Source organism: Triticum dicoccoides, chromosome 6B, assembly GCF_002162155.2.
Source record: "Triticum dicoccoides isolate Atlit2015 ecotype Zavitan chromosome 6B, WEW_v2.0, whole genome shotgun sequence".
Lineage (NCBI taxonomy): Eukaryota > Viridiplantae > Streptophyta > Magnoliopsida > Poales > Poaceae > Triticum > Triticum dicoccoides.
The window spans coordinates 386506858-386514907 of NC_041391.1; the positions used below are offsets into that span (position 1 = coordinate 386506858).

The 8050-nt window shown below is 45.7% G+C and overlaps 1 long non-coding RNA gene across 1 annotated transcript; it reads left to right on the forward strand.

Moving 5' to 3' along the window:
• Positions 1–2494: 2494 nt before the first annotated feature.
• On the forward strand, positions 2495–3318 carry LOC119325880. Its single transcript, XR_005157737.1, has 3 exons — positions 2495–2745; positions 2838–2919; positions 3003–3318. It is a non-coding gene; the product is annotated as an uncharacterized LOC119325880 (long non-coding RNA).
• The last annotated feature ends 4732 nt before the right edge of the window (positions 3319–8050 follow it).

An 8050-nucleotide genomic window follows, 5' to 3' on the forward strand; every position in this document is an offset into this window, starting at 1 on the left:
GCGTGTAACGGCAAAGTTGGCTAACGTTTATCATCATTGTGTGGTTGTATGGGGTCCACTTGTCATAGGCAAAAAACAAAAATTTAAAAATTTGTTGGTGCTCTTATCTTCAACATCCCGCCTAAAGAGGGCCTGCGCCCGAGACACGTCGCGTCGCCACCGTCTGGCTGCCGCCGTTGCCAGGCCGGCGGTCTGGAGCGGGAGGAGAGGGGCCAGCCAATCAGGTGCCCTTAGGAGCAAATCCCTCTTCCTCTCCTCTGTGTGCTCCAAGATGCAGGAGTGTCGATGCTCGCCGCTGGAGCTAGGCGCTCTCACCGGTAAGACCTACCATCGCCTCGATTCACGTGACCACTGTTGCAAATGTTGTCGTCGGCCGCCGCTCGCACCGCCATGTTTCTACGCAGGCAGTCGCGTCGCCACCTCGCGCCACACATCTCCCGCGCCGAGGTCAGGGTAGAGACCGCCGGTTGTCCCACCCCAGGCCGAGGCAGAGGCCGTCTGTCATGGTTTTGTCACGGTAGATGTCCTCGAAAAAGGACTTAGTCGTGAGGCCATCGCAGCTAGGTAGTAGCTCAAACGGGGTTGATCGGAATCGAGAGACACGAGTTTACCCAGGTTCAGCCCTCTCACGGTGGAGGTAAAAGCATACTTCCTGCTTGATTAATTATTGCTTGAGATCTCAGTTACAAAGGGTGTGACTTTGGCTAACTCGAGAGCTTGTAACTTAGTCATTTCTGTCCTAGGGGCTCCCCTTTATATAACAGGTGAGTCCTCCGGTTTACAATTGACTTCGGGTCGTAATACAACCCGTGTCTTAGTCTATTTCCTACTTATCTTGTTCCTCACGTAAGGGAGATTCCTTCTGGCTTCCTTCTTGAGCCGGTGCAGCCAGACTCCGGGCTGTGAGCCAGCCTTCTCAACCCGCCCCCGGGCCTTGAATCTTGTGGCTCGTCACGGCTCAAACGGTCGGGTCGTCTTTAAGCCGCCACAAGACTTTCGGGTCATATTTGGTCGGGTCATACCGTGAGGTATATCCCCAACATTAGCCTCCAGTTTAACCCAACATTAGCCTCTAGTTTAATTTGGGTTTACCCGTGTTAAACTTCACCCTGGGAAAACAAAATAGAGCGAGAATTGGCTCAAGGTAAATTCCGGGTCATCCACAACATCCACAACAATAAGCTACGCGCAAGGCGCACCCACTCAACATGTCCACGTCGGCAGGAGACGCGCAAGCGTTGGTTGGTTCTGCGTGTGGGGCATGTCCACGTCGGCAGGAGACGCGAAGGTTGTGGCCAATGAATTTCTAGGAAACTTCCTCGGTCGTTTCCTTCCCTACGAAGGCAACTTCGCAATCCGCATCGACCCTCACGTCAACATCCTCGTCTCGAGTCTGGACGCCTCCCCTCTCATCAGGCATCGTCTCCACCTAGACACGCCACCTCCTCCTCTTTGAACCCTCTGGCTCGATCTTCTCGTGCGCTCGCTTCCCGCCGCCAAGGGCCTATAGATCCTTGGCTCCCCGCCGGTGAATTTGGAGGTGGACGGGACGAGCTCGCCATCTCTCTCGCGGCTGGCGCCGGCGGGGCTATGCGCTTCGATTGGATGCTTAACAGAGACAAACGCATCAGAGGAGCTTGCTGCAGCCGCTGCTGCCCAGTCCGACGCGTCACCTTCGCCCCTGAATCCTATTTTGTGGCTCTGCACGCTCGAGATAGGTGGTTGTGTCATTGCCGGCGGGGACTTTAGCAGCCATCGCCTCTTGCCCTCTCCAATCGTGACCCGGGTCCACCCAGCCAGGCCAAATCCAACCCGCTTCCAATCTCCTCGCGCCCCTAATAATTTTTGGAACACCCATTGAAAAGCACATTCTGAAGCTTTTTCTCTGCCCCCCCCCTCGAATGATGTATTTGTTCTTGACCCCTTATGCTAATTGACTCCTTGACTAAATGAGGTACACCTGTGTGATTTTTTTGCATCTTGTGACATTACAGGTTGAACAATCGAGGAGGCCGAGGGATGACTATATTGGGATCGTGGTGGATTGGCTGATGGATGTGGTTGACGAGTTCAAACTTCTGGCTGACACACTTTACCTTCGGATTCATACATTGGCCAACTCCTCACAGCGAGACAAGCTGAGTTTATTGGTGTCGCTTCATTACTTGTTGTTGTGTATGGCCTAAACTTTGAGTGTGGCTAATCTGCACCCGGGCTCATCTACACCCACGCTTAGAAAAAAATTCAAAAAAAACTAGAAAAATTTAAAAAATTCTAAATTTTTTTGTGGTGGTAGATAATTTGACGCGTGAGGTGCGCCCCAAAAATCAGCTCATTTGAGCATCTGAGCAGCTCTCGGCAAAAAAGACAAAATCAGGGTCTGTAAAAATGTTTACTGTTCACGCACTGTTTTGACCCGATTTGTTTTTTTTGCCGAGAGCTGCTCAGATGTCCAAATGAGTTGAATTTTGGGGAGCACCTCACGCGTCAAATTATCTACCACCACAAAAAAATTTGGAATTTTTTGAATTTTTCTAGTATTTTTTTTGAATTTTTTGCTGAGACGGAGCAGATGAGCCCGGGCACCGTTTTGAGTTTTCCCTAAACTTTCTTCTATCTCTTTTCGTGTGTCTCTTTACTGTCCAACTAGCATGAATGTGGTACTATAGGAAGTACAAAGAGATTCATCTTTGTGAGGTGAAAAAATTCAGTGATATTACTGACGGCACATACACGAATCAGCAGGTAACCTTCTTCTAACTGGCCATTTCCATTGGTAAAATTTCTTTGACTGTTGTGAATGACGAAGACACATTTGTAATTTGTATGCACTGTAGATAGTAAAGATGGAGGCTGAATTTATACAGTAGGTCTATTCCAGCACCTGCTTTTGATCATACGAAACTAAAAGGATAGAAGGTACTTCCCATGCAAGATCTTATCCTATGTTGCAAGATCTTAGGACCTCTCATGTTTGAGATTCTTCGTTTCTACTCTGTTAGAATACAATTGCAGGAATCACACGTGATGAGACAGCCGTCTCTCATTTCTGGTGAGAGGCGTCATCGGCAGCAAGTCAGGGGATCATACACCCAGCGTCCGATGTCGAGTGTGTGGCACATCCTTTGCCTTCTCCCCCTCCTCTATCTGCATCCTCTCCCTTCTCTTCTATCCTTATCTGGTTGCCCTCTTCCCTTCCCTTCTCTCTCCTCCTACTTATGAAGTCTTAGCACAAGTTGATCCCTCCCTTCTTGTCTTTTTTCCCTTTGACAATTACTAGATTTTTATAGTGCCTTTGTGCGTTGTTCTGCAAAATGACGATGAATAGTTGAATTTGTTGCATTTGGATAAATTCAGTCAAAACATGTACTGTTAAAAAAGCAATGAAGTTGGCCAAATGATGCATAAGCCAAATGAAAAACAGGATTATAGTACTAATATAATTGGTGCACTGATCAACGAGCAAGACTAGGTACTTGTCCGGCAAGACCGACCGCAGAGGTGAAACAGAGCAGCACCTTAGTTGGTCGTAACCTACAGAGTTCCCGCGTCCAACACAATGTATTCGACTGCAATTTTACTGTTTGTTGACACACGAACACGTCATGTGTACCCTCGACACCGGGGGTGATGCACCATAGCTCACGTCGAAGGAGACCCAGTCGATAGCGTGATACGCGACCTGAAACCCCACACGCCCGGGAGGGACCCCGTCAGGGAGTGCAGTAGCTATGGGCTACCCTAGATTGATTCGCTCACCCCTAGAGCCTCGGGATTTGCAGCTCTCAAACTCGAGGAACAGCGAAGAACGAGAGAGATAAACGATGGAGAGATAAAACGTAGATGAAAAAGTAGTATATTGATTTGTTCAATTGTGTGTTGTTCAATCGACCGTTACCTCCAACATATATAAGAGGCGGCTGGACTTCCCGTACAAGCAAATGATTCATCTAGGCTTTCCTTACACGAAAAATTACATCAATTCACGTCCTAGAGTCCTAGTTCTAGTCCAACTTGGATTCTGTCTGAATCTGGCCCAAACTTCTGTCTTGCTCCTTGCGCGGGCCGTCTAATTTGCATATGACCTCCGATCAAGACAACCCAAACATAAAATGTGTGCATCTTGAGTAGTCGAACAACTCTCATATTGATCACTTTTCCAAAGACGGCCATCTTGAATACTCTATGAAGCCATCTTTAACCTCCAGTCGGATTTGGTCATGTAGCTGACTGGACTATCTGAGTCTTGTAACGAATTTGCAGGCCGTATACTACCTCGGATGATGATGACCCCAAAAACAAAGTTGGACGTTTTGATGATACGCACAACTGCCGTGTTGAACACTTTTCCATCCAAAGCCATCCAGATAACCTTTCAGGCACATTTTCAGCTTCTGGTCGAAGCACTCGGATTCGAATCTCCCCACTCGGATGTTAGGGTCCTTCACTCGGATCACCCGACTAGATTTTTCCACTTGGATGCCAACCTTTTACTCGGACGACAATATTCCACTCAAATGGCAATATTTTCACTCGGATGGCAATCTTCTACTCGAACGGCAAGTTTTCACTCGGATGGTAAGCTTTTCACTCGGATTTGCCGACTAAAAACAAACCCTGATCTTGTCTTGCCTGTCCCGGTCGCATACGACCTCAGATTGAGACGATTTATATATCAAAATCAACCGACTCGACGAGACGAAACTTTTTTGTGTTGAGCATTTTTTTTGATTCAGGGCCGTCTCGAGGTCTGAATTGTTCACGTGACCCAGACATCACCAGGTGGGTGTCTGGTACCTCGCGCCATATTTTCGCTCAGGGGCAGTTTGCAGTGCATTGCCTCTAACTTTTGCATACGAACTCGGGTTGAGATGATTTATATATCAAAACCGATTGCCTCGACGAGACAAAGACAATCCATGTAGAGTGCTCCTTCATTCGAGGTCGTCAGGCATAATCGGTCGAAAAGCACTCGGAACACTACATTCTGCCACTCCGAGTACAGTTTCAGCCCCTAAGACGAGGTCGGATGTCGATAACCTAAACATCAAAGTTGTTCCACTCGATGATGCGAAACATTTTCATGTTGAAAACCCTTTCACTTGAGGCCATCTTATTTGCTTTTTATGCCGTGTCCAATTCTGATGTCAACACATGCCCCCTATTTTCGGCAAAGCTTTGCATGCCGAAAATTAATATGCACAATGTTTGTTCTGAGGACGATGTCAACACTCCATTGGCCATCTATATCTCTCAGGCGATAATTATGTATTGGCCATGTTTGTGCTAAGGGTGATAATCGTATATCGGCCATTGCCTACTTAGGCTTCTTGCCACACACTCGGGTGGTACTTCTTCAAGTACTTGCCATTGAGATCTCGAGGTAACAATGTCCCTTGTATGGATTCCACCAAATACGAGTTTCCGGGAACTACTCTTGTAATCCTAAAAGGACCTTCCCAGCTCGGAGGCCACTTCCCGGATTTTCTATCTCTTGAACCAATTGGCAGAATCACTTTCCAGACGAGATCGCCAACTTGAAAATTCTTCAACTTGACTTTCTTATTGTAAGCCCTTGCCACCCTCACTTGTCTCTCTATATGGCCTTCAAAGCATCCAAACGTTTATTGGCAACCTCATCAAGATTGCCCATCATCAAGTTATAAAAGTCTATTGCTGATAAATCATTTTATTTGGCTATTCTCAAAGCAATCAAATTTACTTCCATTGGTAAAACTACCTCTTGACCATATACTAGCTCATATGGAGTCACCTTTATAGCACCATGCCTTGATTCTATGTGCCCACAAAGCTTCATACAACAACTCGTGCCATCTCCACGGATTATCCTCAATCTTCTTCTTGATGAGTTTGATTAAAATTTTATTGCTAGACTCAACTTGTCCATTAGCTTGGGCATAGTATGTAGAGGAATTGAGCAACTTTATGTTATAAGATTCGGAAAATTCTCTGACTTGATGTGACATGAAAGATGAATCTTGATCTGTAGGTAACGTTCGAGGAATGTCGATCTATGAATAATGTGCTCAGTTATGAATTGAATTACCTCCATATGTGTCATGTTCCTGAGAGGTACTGCCTCAGACCATTTAGTGAAATAATCGGTTGCCACCAATATGAACCGATGCCCCTTTGAGGAATACGGATGAATTTCTCCAATGAAGTCTAAACACCATCCTCTGAAAGGCCACAACTTGATAATGGGATGTAACATAGCAGCAGGAGCCAATTGAATATCACCAAACTTTTGGCATGCTTCACACCCTTTATAATATTTGAAGCAATCATTAATCATCGTTGGCCAATAAAACCCAGCACGTTGCAGTAACCATTTCATCCTAGGAGCCAACTGATGAGAACCACATATGCCTTCATGTACCTCTCCCATAGCAACTCTTGCTTGGTCCTCGTCCAAGCACTTTAAAAGAACATCATCAACTATTCAGCGATTAAGATCATTATCTCTCATTGTATATTTGAAAGCCATTCACCGAATAGCCATGTCCACCCTTTTGTTGGTGCAATGATAGGCCCCTTATGTTTTGGAGTTTGTTGACATAAATAGTATGGGACTTATGTGTTTGCTAGTGCACACAGAGTAACAGATCCCTGAGATGTCGAGGAGTTTGATGCAAACAACAAAGATAATCTCCCTGTGTTGCAGCGAAGGTTATCACCAAAGATGAAACTAACAAGAGTGACCCTTAAAAACTGCTGAAGATCAAGCAATTGGTTCAGTGTCTGTTCGAAGAAGATGATTGCATTTGAGGAAGAATGAAGACGAAGTGAAGACGTAGCATTTATTTCGTTCTTCTTCTTCTTTCCTTGAGTCATAGGACCACCATACTATTAAGAGGGGTGTAGGGTTTGAAGCTTTGGTTCTCCGATGATAAATCCAAATCCTATGAAAGTTGTGAGAGAAATCTCTTTGTGTTCCTAGCAAATAGTTGCGAGCAAGAGACTATGATCTTCTTTGCTACAAGAGATTTGTATCGGACAGAGGAGTTAGCATTACTTGTTCCACAAGTAATGTTACCGTTGCTCCAAAATCCGACCGTTGCAAACATGTGGGTTGGCCATTGGGTGGACCTCGTGTCCAAAATGTTCATTTCCCATCTGGGAAGGCTGCAGCTATAAATAGCCACCTCGCGCCGGCTTTGTCTGGCGGCTGCTCTGTTTTTTTTAGAAGATTGTTGAGCAACAACCCACTCTCAGAGCGATTTGAGTTTAAAATCCACCGAGAAAAAACCCCTAGGGCCGAAGAATTAGATAGTGGTTAGCATCACTAGAATCTAAGTCCAGTACGCTTCGCCTATTACTCTTGAGTGCTCCAAACTCTCTAGACAGTTAGGTGTCAATTTCTTCAGAGACCAAGAGTGATTGTGGTTCTCGAAGAAGAAGTCTGTAAGCTCGCCTTCAAGTATCTACGGCGAGTAATCGACATCAGTTGACAAATTGATTGTCGAGGAGAATAGGGTGAAGAGAGTTTATCTTCGGTGTTAAGTCACAGCCCCTCCAACCAGATGTAGTCCTTATGCAGAAGGACGAACTGGTCGAACAAATACCTTGTTGCCATCGAGCATCTTTGGTTATCTCTGTCACCCATGTTTACCTTTGATGCATTTTCATTCGTGTGATTTATATCAATGCATATCTTAGTTTCCTTTCGGTACTCTGCTTTAGTTCACCGTAGCTTGCTTTTCATCCGTTCTGCTGCTGGGTTCTGATAGTATTGAGTTTTTCGAAGAAAATATAAAACTCCCATTCACTCCCCTCTAGTAGACATACTTCATTCCTACAATTGGTATCAGAGCAAGGTACTCCTTGACTCTGCTCATTTTAGTCTAACGACTTTGGAGTTTAAGTATGTCTTCAGTGAACTACAAATCGCATCTCAAGATTCCCATATTCAATGGGACGGACTACCCCTTCTGGAGGGAGAAGATGAAGATCCGTCTCCGTGCTATAGATGATGATATGTGGAATGTGGTGCAGTTCAGGCTCACGATCGATGCACCTCAAGCCCCCT